At 34.4% G+C, this 16917-nt stretch overlaps 2 pseudogenes; both read left to right on the top strand.

Annotated features, from left to right (window-relative positions):
• The first annotated feature begins 11559 nt into the window (after nucleotides 1–11559).
• Nucleotides 11560–12150, top strand: LOC125861314 (uncharacterized; annotated as a pseudogene).
• A 111-nt stretch (nucleotides 12151–12261) lies between these two features.
• LOC125861313 (PR5-like receptor kinase) lies at nucleotides 12262–13548 on the top strand (annotated as a pseudogene).
• The last annotated feature ends 3369 nt before the right edge of the window (nucleotides 13549–16917 follow it).

The following is a 16917-nucleotide window of genomic DNA, read 5'->3' as shown; positions in this document are numbered from 1 at the left end:
TTTTCAAAGGCCATAAGCCACAATACTCAATTCCATGCCAATTATACAATATTTATCAAGTTTGATCAACTTACCCTCTTTCCATGGCTATCTTCATCATCCTCATTTTCCAACAATTAACAATACAATAACAATGATAATAACAACAATCAACTATACAAGCTAAGCTAAACAATATCCAATAACCAACATAAAGTCTAAATCCCAATTTATGACCATTCAAGGCTACTACCTCACATTATACCATTCAATAACAATTTCTAGCAACTCAACATAGCTAAGATCATATAAGAACAGCCCACATCAAACCACTCAATAATCCTTCATCAATTACTCAAAATCATTAAACTCACTTTAGGCTAAATTTAAAGAATTTGAGAAGACATAGGTTCACAAATATTTCTTTCTTAAAACCATAAATAATCATTAATAACAACATGAAACATCATTTAAAATTATTTAATGCAAGAACCCATGCTTAGAATTCGAAATAGGATTTTTGTGTATTTGAAAAACCTTGAAAACTTTTTGATTGGGCTCCTTGAAAGAAAGAATAATCAAGGATAAAGGATCCCCATACCTCCAAGTTGAAAACCCACGAAAATTGAAGAAAGAAGCCTCCAATTTGAAACCCTAGTTCTTCACCCTTCTTCTTCCATGAACTTGAGAGAAATATTTGTGAGAGGGAATGATTTTGGAAATTCTTATTAAATGAAAGGAATTAAGTCATAAAAAGGTCTTATAGTTGCTAGGAAAAGAATAAAATAGCATAGGGTCAATTTTGGAAAAGAACCAAGGACCCATAAATTCTTGACTTAAAAATTGTGCCCATTCCCGTCTAAACTCGTCCTTTGGACAGTGCTTCACTATTTCAGGCATAACTTTTTACTCCAAGGTCGGAATTGGGCAAACTCAGTGGCGTTGGAAAGAGGACTCAAAGACCTTTCATAGGATAGGTAATGGCCCACCTAATTCATTTTGAGCTAAAAGATATGACCGTTTAAAGTTGACCCTTACAGCTCACTAGTTCAAATGACTAGTTTCCGGACGTCACGGTCATTTCTCATCATTTCATCAAGTTCTCAACTCCATACTCATATGTGAGGCTCTAGTTTCACTAGTTCATTTTTAGGGTCGTTACACTCGTCCATTCATATTGGTGAAGTACAATGACCTTTCCACCGACCATATGACGAGACAGCTTTACAACTATACAATATTTTGAACCTGGACGAAAGTACTTTGTTAGAGACCAGGTCCCTGCATTTGTGATCATCAAAACACCTGGAATACAACAGTTCAATTAACATCTAACAATGTGTCCAAGTCAATTATTCTCCTTCTTCTTAATAATACGTCATTTGCATATTTCCCTTCATGTGTCTGCAATAATGGACTTGATATTTCATATTGACAGAACTCCACCTTTCAACAGTACTGTGGTTATCCAGGATTTAGGATCAATTGCTCTCAAATTAATTCAATTCTGTAAGGGAGATTAATGACAGTGGCTACTCACTTATCTTACTCTAGATGACGACTTGTCATTGCAATATTCGGAGCTTGATATGAATCTTAATTTCTACTTTCTCTGTCCTAATTTATGTGACACTTCTCATTTTCAAGTGTCCAGGCGGGGTGCTTGTCACTTTCTTCTCCCCTATCTTCCAAATTCATCAACCCTCAGTGACCAAGTCAAATATAAGAAATATAATATAGTATTTGGTTGACTACACAAGTAAACCACAATTAGTTTGCAATTCTTCAAACATTAACTCTTATTAATGAGTCCAAGTCAACTATTCTTCGTCTCTCTCCTTCTTTCTCTCTTCATCATCAACTCTTGTAGAGCTGATAATAATACACCATCTGCAAATTGCCTTTCATTTGTCTGCAATAATGGACTTAATGTTTCATATCCTTTTTGGATACTTGACAGCTACAATTTGAATCTCCACAACAGTGTGGTTATCTAGGATTCAGGATCAATTGCAATAAAAATGATTCAATTCTATACATTTCTGATAATTATTTCAACGTTAAAGTGATTGATTACAATAACCTAACCCTTACCCTGGTGGATATTGATGTTGTTGATCACAGAGGATGCTGATAGAATACGTGCGTGCACTATCAGTCAACGGACCAGGTCCTTTGACTCTGCAAGAACAGTAATGAAGACTAAACGATAAGGAGAACACGACACAAGCCGTTTACGTGGAAACCTCCTTGCTCAAGGGAGTAAAACCACGACCTGTCTCACAGGATTTTCAACTGTTTCCACTAATCTTCTGAAGCAAAAGTGAAACACAGTTACAACCAAAGTGAGAAGAAGTTATTAATCTCACAACTAAGTAATAAATCTATTATTTACTGAGCCTAAGCAGATACCACACTGCCCACTAAGCTATCACCAATAGACAACTTAGAATTCAACTAAGCAGATACCACACTGCCTACTAAATCAACTAGCTCCTAGATGACTTAGAATTTGACTAAGCAGCAAACAATGTTGCCCACTAAATCAGTTAGCATTAACTAATTTAGACTTTTACAAACGAACACACGATCTGAATCCTTTATAGATTAGGAACAGATTTACAATTTAAGTACGGAAGATATGATACTAAGACAACTAAACAACTTCCAACTCTATTAGGTCCCTATTGCTCTTGAGGATAGTACTTCACCTTTTGTTAGCCTTTGCAAGAGTTCTTGAGAGTTTTCAAGTTGCAAAAACTGACACAAAACTTAAACTCAACAAAGATGCTTCAACACTCTATCAGGTCCCTTTGTTGAGTTGAGCAGTGTTCTTCCTTGAAGATGGCCTTCTATTTAAGCTTATGAATTTTTAGAGAAAATCCAATTTTTGTTTATCAAATCTTGAGTTTGTGTTGAGGGAGAAGAGACTATATCAAAATGAACACAAACCCTTGGGACAAAGCCATTAGCTGAGAGCATGTTGTTCTCAAAGGCTGTGCACTAACCACATCAGAGTTGGCAGCCTTTTGACAACTGTCTTTTCGTCCTTTTCACATACGCACACTTTCTCTTTTCTTGAATGAATAATGTTGTTTGTTTATTGTTATATATATCAGTTTCCAACAAGAGTTTTGACCACTTAAACAAACAATTTTGTTCGCCCTTCCTATTGGTGAAGTACGCTGCACATCTCACCAACCAACCTGACAAGACAGCTATAAAGATAGTTTTACAACTGTGCACCACTTTGAATCTGGACGAAAGTACTCTGCCAAGGACCGGGTCCCTGTATTTGTGAGGATCATCAAAACACTAGAGTATAACATTTTCCCCATTTTTTATGAAGACACACAAATATTTCTCATGCTAAGTTTATTCATTCATTTCCCATTTCATCAGTCCCAATACCAGAGGACCCTTTCCTGGATCTGGTCCCTGGTTAGATTCTGCATTTGTGAGGATCACCAAAACACCTAGAATATAGCATTTCCCCCCTTTTTGATGATGACACACAAATGTTCCTCACATTGAGTCTATTCATTCATTTGCCCTGTCGTCAGTCCCGATAACAAAGATATGGTCCCTTGTTAGATCCCTAAGTCTTCTTCCCCCTTTCAACAGTTCCCTCTATCAGCATGACTTTTCAAGTAACTTAGATTGGTCGCCTTTTTACATCATTCCCAAAGTTTGTCAAATCATCAAAACTCCATATAGACAACAAAATATCATTTCCCCCCTTTTTGATGATGATAAATTTTTTCAACTTCTTCCCCCTATCGACATGACCATGTCTTTTTCAAGTAGCTAGCATTGATTCCCCCTATCGGCATGACCATGTCTTCTTCAAGTAGCTAACATCGTTGATCTCATACCTTAGTAATTTTTCCCCTTTTGACATCATAAAAAAGGGTTAAAGCAGTAAACCAAGTTGACAAAAATGCAGTTCAAGCAAATTCATGGCCATTTGGGCAACACTGAGCATTAGTAAAAATGCATAAAGTAATGAGACAAGTCAATAGAATAAAACATTTTGTCATTCACAAACAAAAGATTAGCCATCAAAGCATTCCAGACATCATTACGAATGAGAACCAAGGCAATATCCATTGAGTTTCGATAAAAAAGAGAAATGAGGACTGACATGGGAATTTAGGGAGAAAGGGGATAGATTAAGAGAAATGGATTAAATGAATAGGATTCGTAGAGCATATCCCTTAGCATGATTTTTTCAGAAGAATCTCTTAAAGTTCATCATGCTTTACTGTTGGGGCTTCATGTTAAATCTTCAGGGCTGTCAGTTCTTCTCAACCTGGTCCCTCTGATTTGCTGTTTCAAAAGCTGAGCCTTTAGGTGAACCATTTCAGTATCCCGGTTAGGGATAATAACTGTCATAACTTCCAACAAAAGCCTGAGTTTCTCATGATAGAAAGATTGATAAAAACAAACTTACTCAAGGAGGCCTCTGATATGAATAAATCAATAACTAAGGAACCATTTCAAATTTATTTTTTTCATATTTTTTTATTTTTTTCAGACACCCTCATATTCAGAATACTTTGAGTTCTCAGAATATCAACCTTTTTTTTATTTTCGAACATCATCTTTTCTACCTTCTTCTTTTTCTTGTTGGACCTGGTCCCTCTTCACACTAAAAAATTTCTTCATCAAAAAATTCTTCAGTAGGAACAAAGGGTTTAAGCATTTGAAGTGTGTTTTAGAGAGGGGGAAATAGGGTTTTGAGAATTTCTGATTTTGGAAGGGAATTTGAGTTTTCTGGGGATATGGAAAGAAATATGGAGTACAAGGGAAGTGAAAGAGTGTATCATGTGGAAGAAAGTGTCATCTTGGTATTTAAAAGATGGCACAACGATTATACATATGACAATTGCAACGGTTCTTATGCATAATTCAAAATGCAATGTTAAGAGTGATAACCTTCGAGAACGGATCGGGTCCCTCTCTGTAGGTTGAACGTGAGTGCCTAGATCTGTCCTGACCTCCCTTTTCATTCAGCCCTTTGCCATGTGTGTATACCTACAAAAGGTATGAGACTAAATTTGCTAAAAAATACATAACTGAAACGCAAGGATACCCGCTCCCTTTGCATAGTCATGAGAGAGTTGATTACTTCAGGCAGAATCCATTCAAAGATGTTTCATCATTTCAAACTTTAGTTTGATTATCTTGATCGGGTCTTCTAAGAGCTTTAAGGTGTTGTTTGATTCACAAGATTGAGCCCATCATGCTTCACCTTCTACATACTCTCCCTCAGTTGTTGAAATAGTAACTGACTCTTGCGTTTTAGTTTCCTGTGAATGAGAGATCAACCTAGAAAATGAGTCATTCCTGCCTTTTCTATCAGCTTGATACCCAGCATAATCAGTATCACTATATTCCTCCAGATCAAAAGATCTCATGATAGACAGGATAGAACCAAGTCCCTGTCTTCTTCACATGTCTTAGGATTCTCTTAGCAGCCTTCAAAATGTGATTCTAATGGACAATCTTGGAATCTTGTATGAATCCTAACCCTTGCGTCATTTACATCTGGACCAGAACCATCAGTATCCAGCTTTGAGGGTGTATAAATTGTCTTGACATCTATAATGTGAAACTTCTTCAGTAGCTTCTCTAAGCTGGAACCAGGTCCCTATTCTTGACCAGCTGGTCCTAGCTTAGGGATTGGTGAAAATGTTAGCCACTTGATCTACTATTTTGAAACGCTTCATGATGACATTACCCCTCTTAACATTGTCTTGACTTCAAGTATGTTAAGCCCTTTGAGCAACACCTTTATGAACTTTTCTTGACAACCGAGGGTACCTTTAGAGGTTTTCTTGATCTGTAGCTTTAAGAAGAAATCTCCCGTCATGCTCATTTAGAACTCGCTACCAATGAATGCGGCAACCTCTTCACATAACGCCTCAAAAGTTGCTTCACAGATGATATCATCGATATATACTTGAGTAATTAGCAACTCATTTCCTGTCATCCTATCGGAGAACCAAGTGATATACTTTGAACTGCATCATTTTTGTTCAACATTGTCTATCAGACGAGGTCCCTCATCAGGTTCATTATCTGCATTAACTTCTTTAGGATTGATGGATTCATGAAGAGAATATTCTTCAACAAACTCACTGTTTAGACCATCCCTCTGAATTTGAAGCAACTCTTCCATCTCAAAATCTTCTAGACTCACCAAAACACATGACCACCTTTTCATACACTCGATAAGCACCCGAGAGAGCAAGTTTGTGACAACACATTCATCTAATAAGAACTTAACTTCATTTCGTTCATAAAAAATCTGTGAAACACTTAAAAGATTGTACTTCAACCATTGACATAGTACACATCCTCAATGGTGTGTTCCACAGACTTCCCGACTATGCATGCACCAAGAATATACCCTTTCTTGCCATTGCCAAATGAGACACCTCCACCTTGAAGTGCCTTGAGAGAGGAAGTTTTCAGTTTTCCTAGTCATATGCTTTGAGCATCCGCTATTCATGAATCAACACGGACCGCTGCTACTTCCTCTCACCTGCATACCATATCACCTATTAGCCTTGGGAACCCACTTTAGTCGGAGTTCCCAGTAAACAGATAAATGAGTGATAAGAGAGTTCTTTGTCCAGTGAGACATACTGATTTTCTTCAACTTAGGACCAGAAGCAAGACCAGGTCCCTTCTTTTGTAAGTTCTTCTATTGACTAGGTCCCTTCTTTTGCCTATTCCTTTGTTTGGAATAGTTTAAGGAACTTTCTTGAAATCTCTTCCAAGCTGGACACTCCTTCTTCAGATGGCCATCTCGCACAAACATAGCAGATTGTTAACAACAACAACATTTTTGGTGTGAGGATTGTATAGGGAATCTATCTTCTCACAACCCAGCCCTCTTCTACTGTTGTTACCCTGACTGATTACATTTGTAGGCATTTTAGAGAAAGTGGTCCATTTGAGAGATTTGTTCAGTTCCTCTTTTACACGGACCAGGTTCCTCTCCAACACTAAATTTCTTTCTAGAGCCATAGCAAGTTTTGTTTCAGCACTGTTCAAACTGGTTTCTAGCTCAATTTTCAAGCTGCTAGCCTTTCCCTTTCCTCTGCCACATTTCTCACTCAACATCTTTAATTTTTCCTTAAGTTCTAGATTTTCAACTTCTAGAACTATCAATTGTTCTTCCAAAATAGACATTTGGTAAATCAAGACTACATTTTCTTCATGAAGGATATCTAGGTTGTTGTTCATTAGATCTTTTTCAGTTGTTAACTCAATGAAAGAGTCAATCGAAACAACAGCTAAATTCCTTAACCTTCTAACAGATAAACATGCAAATTTTGTTTAAGGTCAGAAAGGGTTACCTCTTCTTCATCTTCTTCATCATCAGATTTTACCATGAACGAAAACCTAATATCAAACACATCTTCATTATCTTTAACTGCAGGCATCGATGCATCTTCAAGATGTTCTGACTCTTCTGAGTCACTTGAGAAATCACCCCAGACAGTAAGAGCCTTCTTCACAACATAGTCAGGAGTTTATGTTCTACTTGACTTGTCATGGACATGGTCCCTTCTTTTGTTTTCTCCTTTAAAGGTGAGACCGTTCTTTCTTCTATGCATCTCCTGAACTTGAAGATGTTCAAATTGAGCATCCAACGATAGTACTTCAAGATCCTCAACTTCATAGACAATATCAAATTCATCAGTCCAAGATCTGGGGAAAATTCCAGTATCTTAGTGACCTGCTTCCACATAGTGACAGGTTCTTCTAGTAACATGAGCTCATTTGTGATGGTGAAGAATCTGGTACGCATTTCATGAATAGATTCACCTCCTTCCACGGTGAAGCTTTCAAACTGAGTAGTGAAAAGATCTAACTTAGATTTCTTTGTTTGCTCAGTACCTTCGTACACTATTCTTAAGCAATTCCAAATTTCCTTGGCTGATTCACAAGATGAAATCAGATCATATTCATTTGCTCAGATTCCACACATTAAGAGCTTCTTAACCTTGTGATTTTTCTCAACTTCCCTTTTGTCAAAGTCATTGTATTGCTGTCGGATTTTGAGAACGACCCTTGTGACATCCCCATCTTTTACTTCTATAGTTGGCACATAGGGATCCTCACAAATAACATCCCAAAGGTCACAATCTTCAGCCATTATATAGTCAAACATGCACTTTTTCCACCACTAATAGTACTGACCATCAAACAAAGGTGGCTTCGTTGGAGACCGACCTTCTTGCAAGCTTAGTGGAACAACCATTCTTTGCAGGAATCTCTCTGTTGGTGTTAACCAGATAGAGAGAACCTACTCTAATACCAATTGATAGAATACGTGCGTCCACTATCAGTCAACAAACCAGGTCCCTTTACTCAGCAAGAACAGTAATGAAGAGTAAACAATAAGGAGAACACGACACAAGCAGTTTATGTGGAAACCTCCTTGCTCAAGGGAGTAAAACCACGACCTGTCTCACAGGATTTTCAACTTTTTCCACTAATCTTCTCAAGCAAGGTGAGAAGAAGTTATTAATCTCACAACTAAGTAATAACTCTATTACTTATTGAGCCTAAGCAAATACCACACTGTCCACTAAGCTATCATCACTAGACAACTTAGAATTCAACTAAGTAGATACCACACTGCCTAATAAATCAACTAGCTCCTAGAAGACTTAGAATTTGACTAAGCAGCAAACAATGTTGCCCACTAAATCAACTAGCTCCTAGATGACTTATAATTTGACTAAGCAGCAAACAATGTTGCCCACTAAATCAGTTAGCATTAACTAATTTAGACTTTTACAAACGAACACAAGATCTGAATCCTTTATAGATTAGGAACAAATTTACAATTTAAGTACGGAAGATATGATCCTAAGACAACTAGACAGCTTCCAGCTCTATCAGGTCCCTGTTGCTCTTGAGGATAATACTTCACCTTTTGTTAGCCTTTGCAAGAGTTCTTGAAAGTTTTCAAGTTGCAAAAACTGACACAAAACTTAAACTCAACAAAGACGCTTTAACACTCTATCAGGTCCCTTTGTTGAGTTGAGCAGTGTTCTTCCTTGAAGATGGCCTTCTATTCAAGCTTATGAATTTTCAGAGAAAATCCAATTTTTGTTTGTCAAATCTTGAGTTTGTGTTGAGGGAGAAGAGACTTTATCAAAATGAACACAAACCCTTGGGACAAGGCCATTGGCTGAGAGCTTGATGTTCTCAAAGGATGTGCACCAACCACATCAGAGTTGGCAGCTTTTTGACAGCTGTCTTTTCGTCCTTTTCACGTACGCACACTTTTCGGGACCAGGTCCCTTGCTGCGTTCTTTGATGCTTGATTTCTTTGACAAAGACTTGCTAGCTTTCTCTATTCTTGAATGAATAATGTTGTTTGTTATTGTTGTATATATCAGTTTCCAACAAGGATTTTGACCACTTAAACAAACAACTTCGTCCGCCCTTCCTATTGGTAAAGTACGTTGCACATCTCACCAACCAACCTGACAAGACAACTATAAAGATAGCTTTACAGCTATGCACCACTTTGAATCTGAACGGAAGTACTCTGCCAAAGACCGGGTCCCTGTATTTGTTAGGATCATCAAAACACTAGAATATAACATTTTCCCCCTTTTTGTTGAAGACACACAAATATTTCTCATGCCCAAGAGCACATCATAACCTTACTCTGAATTACGACTTGCCATTGGAATATTCGGAGATTGATATAAAGCTTAATTTCTATTACAACTGTACTGTTTCCCTTCCAGATTATACTGCCCGGTTAGATTGCTTATCATCAGGTGGAAACAGTTCATATTATTATATTGGGGGTAATGAGCCGGAAGATTTGAAGTGGTATGGAATTTGTGAGAAGAAAGTGGTGGTGCCGGTTATGGATGGTAGGTTGATTAGAGGAGTTGGTGCGGCGATTGGTGAGGAATTCGTACTAGACTGGCAGATCGCAAAGGGGTGCGGAAAGTGTGAGGCATCAGAAGGGCGTTGTGGTTACAACAATTCAACACACGAGTCATTGTGCTTCTGCAGTGATGGCACCGTAAAATTTGATTATTGCAACCAAGGTAACTTCTTCTTTTTCGGCAAGTACAATGTAACTTTTTTCAAGAGTTTAACTTACTAATTTAACTTTTTTATACTGTCACTAAATTTAGTTTATCATAATATCAGCAAACAATTTGATATTCTTTTCATCCTATTGGAGGACAAGAGTCAAGTCAATGATAATGTAACTGTATGAAGTCGTCTCATTCACCAATTTTCAAACTCAACTTGTCTTGTTTTGGCAACTTTGTCAAACTCTCTATTAGTTTGAAACATTGGTCAAGCCCTTAAACTTATCCCTAAATTTCATTTTAGCGCTCTAACTGAATTTTGTTCCATTTTAACCCTTCAACTTTAACTTTCATGTTCCATTTAGATACTTCTTTTCAAAGAATGAACAAAGTGGGATGTGTGTACTTCATACGTCATGACATGATACAAAAGCCAATAAAAACACATACACAACTCCTTTAACTTATCCTAATTTTTTTTATTTTGACACTCTATCTTAGCCTTGTTACATTTTAACCCTTCAACTCTATTTTTTTTATATACCATTTAAACACAAAATACTAATTTTATGATTTCTTTATTTTTATTTATGTTCTTCATTTCCACTTTTTCATTTTAAAAATTGACATCGTAACTTTTTTTAAAAATAAAAATAAATAACGGATGAACATCAATTTTTTTTAAAATTATATATTTTTTAGAGTTTCTCTACATTTTTGTGTGAAAAAATAACCGATGAAAGTGTTTCGGTTTTCTTTCTTAAGCAATTAATTAAATTAAATAATACCACATATGTTTTTTTTCATATCTAGTCTATCTGATCTGGATTTAACTCAAATACTAGCTTTCTAATTTATTATTCAATTGAATACGAGTAAAAATAAAACTCATGTTCATTGCTAATTAATAACACTACTAAAAAAACACTAAAACTCGACACACTTCGTTGAGTTGTCATTGATTATTTTAAGAAAGAAAATCGACGCACTTTCGTCGATTGTTTTCAATCAAAAATACAGAGAAACTCTCAAAAAGAAATTGTTATTTTTTAAAAAAATCAATGAACATTCATCAATTTTTATTTTTTATGATAATTAACGAACGAATATTGATTTTTAAAATGCAAATTGCAGTTGAAGAGCATATATAAAAATAAAGAACCATAAAATCAGTATTTTGTGTTTAAGTGGTGCATAAAAAAATAGAGTTGACGGATTGATTTTTTTTTATTTGCTTAAGAAAAAAATACTTTTTTCTCTTAGAGAAAGTGTGATGCACACACTCTGCCACATCAATTAGAAGTGTCTAAATGGAACATGAAAATTGGAATTGAAGGGTTGAGTGAAGTTCCAAAATGAAATATAGGATGAAATTTAAGGGTCAAATATTTGATGAATTGTGTTCAAATATGATTCCAAACCTTAATTTCCCCTATACCAATATCTCTTGTCCTGTTTCTCATACTCCCTTATTGTTTTAGCCATCATATATATGAACTTTCAAAGCCAATTCATGGTCAAGAAATCTGTATCTGTGTATGTTCTTGTCATTGTCGTTCTTTTCTTCACCCTGCATTACACATGATTGTCGTAATGGAGTGATTAGTGAATATATATATCATACCATCCTACTGTGGCTTACCAGCTTATAATGTCACCTGCAACAAACATAAGCCATTTCTTCATATTTCTGAAGAGGAATGAAGTATTTTACACAAACAACTCGATTCTGCTAGCCAAAGCAAACGTGTTTGATGAAGACAACACATGTCGCAAAAATTTCTTCTTCTTTTATGACTGCACTCAACCTTACGAAAGGGAGACATATGCTGTCAATTGTGCCCGCAATGCCACTACTCATTCTTTTGCGGTTTTTCATACTGAGCTTCTGGAGCACTATAACTATTCAGTCAAATCATGTCAGCATCCTGTTGAGGCTCATTCTCTAGATAGATTGCTAAAAATGAATTACGACACACAAATTCTGCAAACGGGATTCTTTCTGCAGTGGGATGGGACTAATTATAGTGGAGGGCAAAGTAATGAATTTATGTGCATTTGCAAAGACCAAACCCCAACCTAGAAACTATATCCATTTTCAGACCTAGGTGATGAATTACTTATACTTTATTGAGATGCATTATAATTATTTGGTATCCTTTATGTCTCAGTTTCAGGAAGAAACAGACTTGGAATGAAGACTGCAGTAGGTGATTATTGCTTGAATTTGTTCATCTTAATTTATCTTATTATCTTCCTTTTCTTAAGAAAATTCCAATAAGCATTTCTTCTTGTTTCCTTATATAGGATTCATAGCTGCAATAGGGACTGCAATAGTTGTAGCCTGCATCTTGACTTGCTGCTTTCGATCAAGGAAAACAAATGAAATTTCAAAAAGAGAAGATCATAATGTAGAGGCCTTCCAGAGGCAGTATGGATCCCTAGCACTAACATCAAGAAAATGACAAATTCCTTTAAAGAAAAACTTGGAGAAGGAGGTTATGGAGGGGTCTACAAAGGTAACCTTAATGGTCATCCCGTTGCTGTGAAGATCTTAAAAGCGACAAAGGGAAATGGAGAAGAATTTATTAACGAAGTTGCAAGCATCAGTCGAACTTCTCATGTCAACATTGTTACTCTGTTAGGATTCTGTTTGAATCGCAAGGAAAAAGCTCTTATTTATGAATTCATGCCAAATGGATCTCTTGATAAACACATATACAACCAAGATTCTAACATGGGATGGGAAATGTTATACAAAATTGCACGTGGGATAGCTCGAGGATTGGAATATTTGCATAGAGGGTGCAACTCACGAATTTTGCATTTTGACATAAAACCTCACAACATTCTCCTGGATGAGGACTTTTGTCCTAAGATATCTGATTTCGGTTTAGCAAAACTATCTACTCGAAAAGAGAGCATAATGTCCACACTAGAAGCCCGAGGAACCATCTGTTACATAGCTCCAGAGGTGTTCAGTAGAAACTTTGGATGAGTCACACAAATCTGATGTTTATAGCTACGGAATGATGGTTCTTGAAATGGTCGGAGGAAGAAAGAACTACAGTGCTGAAAGAAGCCATAATAGTGAAATATATTTCCTGCGTTGGGCTTATCAACGAATTTTGTTAGATGAAGAACTAAATATAAGAGATATGATGATGAATGAAGAGGAAGAGATTGCGAAGAAAATGATATTAGTTGGTTTGTGGTGCATCCAAACAGATCTCTTGCAAAGGTCAGCCATTGGTAAGGTAATTGAAATGTTAGAAGGTAGCTTAGAGGCCATGCAAATGCCACCAAAACCTTTCATATGTTCTCCTTCACGATCAGAAGGATCAACATTGGAGCGACCAACAAAGCCACTCTTATTTTCTACTTTGAGTTCGACGCTCGAGTCTACAGACTCAACAATTGTACAATTTGAAGAGTAAGTTTGTAGACAATATTGGGTTATAACATATATATAAGAGTAATATTCATGACCAAAGATTAACAAAAGGCAAATATGAGCCATTTTGAATACAGTTTAGTCCTTTCCTCCAGAAAACTTGATTTGGTTCAGTAAATATATACTTTGGTTAATAGAAAATACTAAAAAGACTCAAAAATGTTCTTAGCTATTAGAAATGGTGTTAATTTTCCTCCATTCATCTAGTATTAATTTAAACATTTTCTTTAGATTAAAAATGATCTTTCTATAACAGAAATTTGATGTGAAATTTAACTAAACAGGTGGTCAATTTTTATTGATCCACATAACTTTTCTATCAAATAAAAACACCCAACCCAATTTTATGTACTACATATAATTTTACATATTATTTTGTAGAATTTGAAAAAAGGTAACAATTAGAGTTGTCAAAAAAGGTCAGCCCAATCTCACCCTGTTCAAGCCTTACGGGCCAAGAAATTTGATTGGCTAGGGCGGGCCGATCCGTCATTTGGAAGGGCCTAAAAACCTTCTTCCAGGCATGATTATTGATTGTGCAGTAGTATGACCAACTCTACAGAAAAATGGTGCCATGAGAGAAATAGTTATTGACGAGAGAAAGAAAATTGTGTATTAAATCCAACTCACTGAGCTTGGATTGACCTCTCTAATGGTGACTAACACAAAAGGAAAGAAGAAGAACTGCTTCTGTATTTCATAAACTGAAAGAGAATCAAAACAATGAAACAATACAAGCTATCTATTAATACAAGCAAGGGAGAAAGCTCTAGAATAACTAACTACTGCTACAGCTGGCACTTAATAAAACAAAACGTCTAACTAACTCTGATTCATAACTGAAATGTGAATAACTAACTCGAGCATATATGACTGCAGTTGTAGTCTCAATACCCCCTCAAGTTGAAGGTGATGCAACCACTGCCAACTTGGATAAAACAGTATAGTGCTTAACTCCAGTGAGTGCTTTAGTGAGGATATTAGCCAACGGTTGAGTGGTACCAACATGTTGTAGAGTGATGAGTCCTTCTTGAATTATATTCTATTTCGATTGTTATTTATATTCTATTAAATGGTATCGTTTAAATTCATAGTTAAATAATTATAAAAAGATTCATTTGATGTCACGTTAGATTTGATGTGATTGTATTGTTACTTTAATATTATCTTCTCATTTTATCTTTATTTATTACTTACTAGTTTCTGGAAACGGGCTTTGCGAGTATAAACCATATTAGTGAGTATATTATTTCTTAAAAAAATATGATTTGAGTTCTTTATTATAAATTATGTCTAATTGAGGTTTCTTACTTTTCTTACTACTAATTGTGACACTCCAATTTCATGATCTCCAAGTGAATGAACTGAGATAATAATATAAGAAGTTAATTAAATAAACTATATTTATAAGTCAAAAAATAAGCTTGTAAAGCAAAAAGGAAAAGACTATATATATAAATTAAATTTCTCGATAGTGTTAAAAGTTCATTTTTGTTGGTAGAATAATGTTAGAAGATCAAAAGATTGCATGAGATTAATCCTCTGCAAATCGTGGTGTAATATTAATTAATGTTTCCTCAATTAAAAGCATGAGAGAAGATTGTTTACTTTTTGTACCAAAAATGGTGTAAGATTAACTTTGAGTGAAAGGAAAACAAAATCTTTCTACTTTTTTACTTTGTCTTTTAAATCTCCTGATAATTATAATGAATGTGTTCAAAATATTATAGTAAATTTTTATCCACAAGCACTTTAAACTTATTAGTTAATTATAAATATTTAAAACTAAGGTGTAAAAATTCTTATTATTGATATTTTGAAAATTAGGATATTTATGAACATAACTACTATTTTTATATAGAATTTAATTTTCTCTTCATAGATAACTTATCCACCATTTATCTAATGTCATATGTTTCACCTTCTTCTTCTTCTTTTTTCAAAAAAAAAAAAAAAAGAGTAAACATTTTATCACATTCATTCTTAAAGATGAAAGTTAATGTAAATGTAAAATTATAAGTACAAAGAACAAAAAAAAGAAGAAGAAAGATATTTATGAGCAAGACAATTAGCCTTTTTTTTTTGTTTTTGTTTCTATAATGGAAACTGAACATATGAGCATATAAAATAAAAATCTAAAATTAAAGCAAGTTGCTAACAACACAATAATTCAACTATATGAAGAGAGATTAAAAAAAAAGTCTTATTATAATTCTAATTACTACAAATAAGTATAAAACTAACACACCAAACTCCGATGCTTCAGTAGCATGAATTCTTGTCTATTCTCATGACTGTATAACGGGATCTCACAACTTTCACCACAAATTGTGACATTATTTCACCTGTTTAGAGCTCCTACACAAAAATTGTAGGAGCAGTAAATAAAAGTCTTTTTTGGAAAAGTTAAATTTATAGGACAAAAATTACGGAAACATGTAAAGTCACATGGAAAATTGAAAGGTCAAATACTATTAAAATAAATATAACGATTCTTTCAGTGTCTTTATAATAAATAACTAACAATTCAAATAATAATTAAAATATTATTATTTAATAATTTAGTAATTAGATGTTTAATTTAGCCTAGGAGTAAATAAAAGTCTTTCTTGAAAAAATTAAATTTATAAGACAAAAATTATGGAAACATGAAAAGTCACATTGAAAGTTGAAAGATCAAATACTATTAAAATAAATATAATGAGTCTGTCATTGTCTTTACAATAAATAACTAACAATTCAAATAATAATTAAAATATTATTATTTAATAATTTATTAATTAGATGTTTAATTTAGTCTAGGGGTAAAATGGTAATCTAACTTTTCATCTTTGGAGTTTCCCACTTTTAGTAATATATATGATTAATAATTATTCTTCATCTTTTATTCTATATTTTCGTGAAACTCTATCCACTATCCTACTTTTCTTATAAGTTTATCATTCAAATTAAGGATGTGAAATTATGAAACGACAGAGAACAATAAATTTTTTCTAAATACAGTATTCACTAATACAATAAAATATGATATAATATAATACAATACATTGTATTTATTCAATAATACAATACATTGTATTTATTCAATAATACAATACATTGTATTTATTAAATAATACAATATAATATAACATAATACAATACATTATGAAACAATATGCAACAATCATCCAAACAAAGTGTAAAGGGGTCCAAATTTGCTAGGCTTCGGGATATAAATCCTATTTAGTCAAAATGAAATTCAGTTTCATATGTCATATCGCTTTTGCAGAGATTGAATTTTCATAACATGATTGTGAAGAAGTTGTCTCCATGCATGGCATCCTATTTACTAGTAATAGGAAAACTTGAAAGGGGAGAGGTAAAAATTTCAAAAGTTTTTTGAATAACTTGGTT

Source organism: Solanum stenotomum, chromosome 4, assembly GCF_019186545.1.
Source record: "Solanum stenotomum isolate F172 chromosome 4, ASM1918654v1, whole genome shotgun sequence".
NCBI lineage: Eukaryota > Viridiplantae > Streptophyta > Magnoliopsida > Solanales > Solanaceae > Solanum > Solanum stenotomum.
The sequence above is the reverse complement of the archived record's forward strand: the minus strand, read 5'-3'. Positions and strand labels throughout refer to the sequence as shown.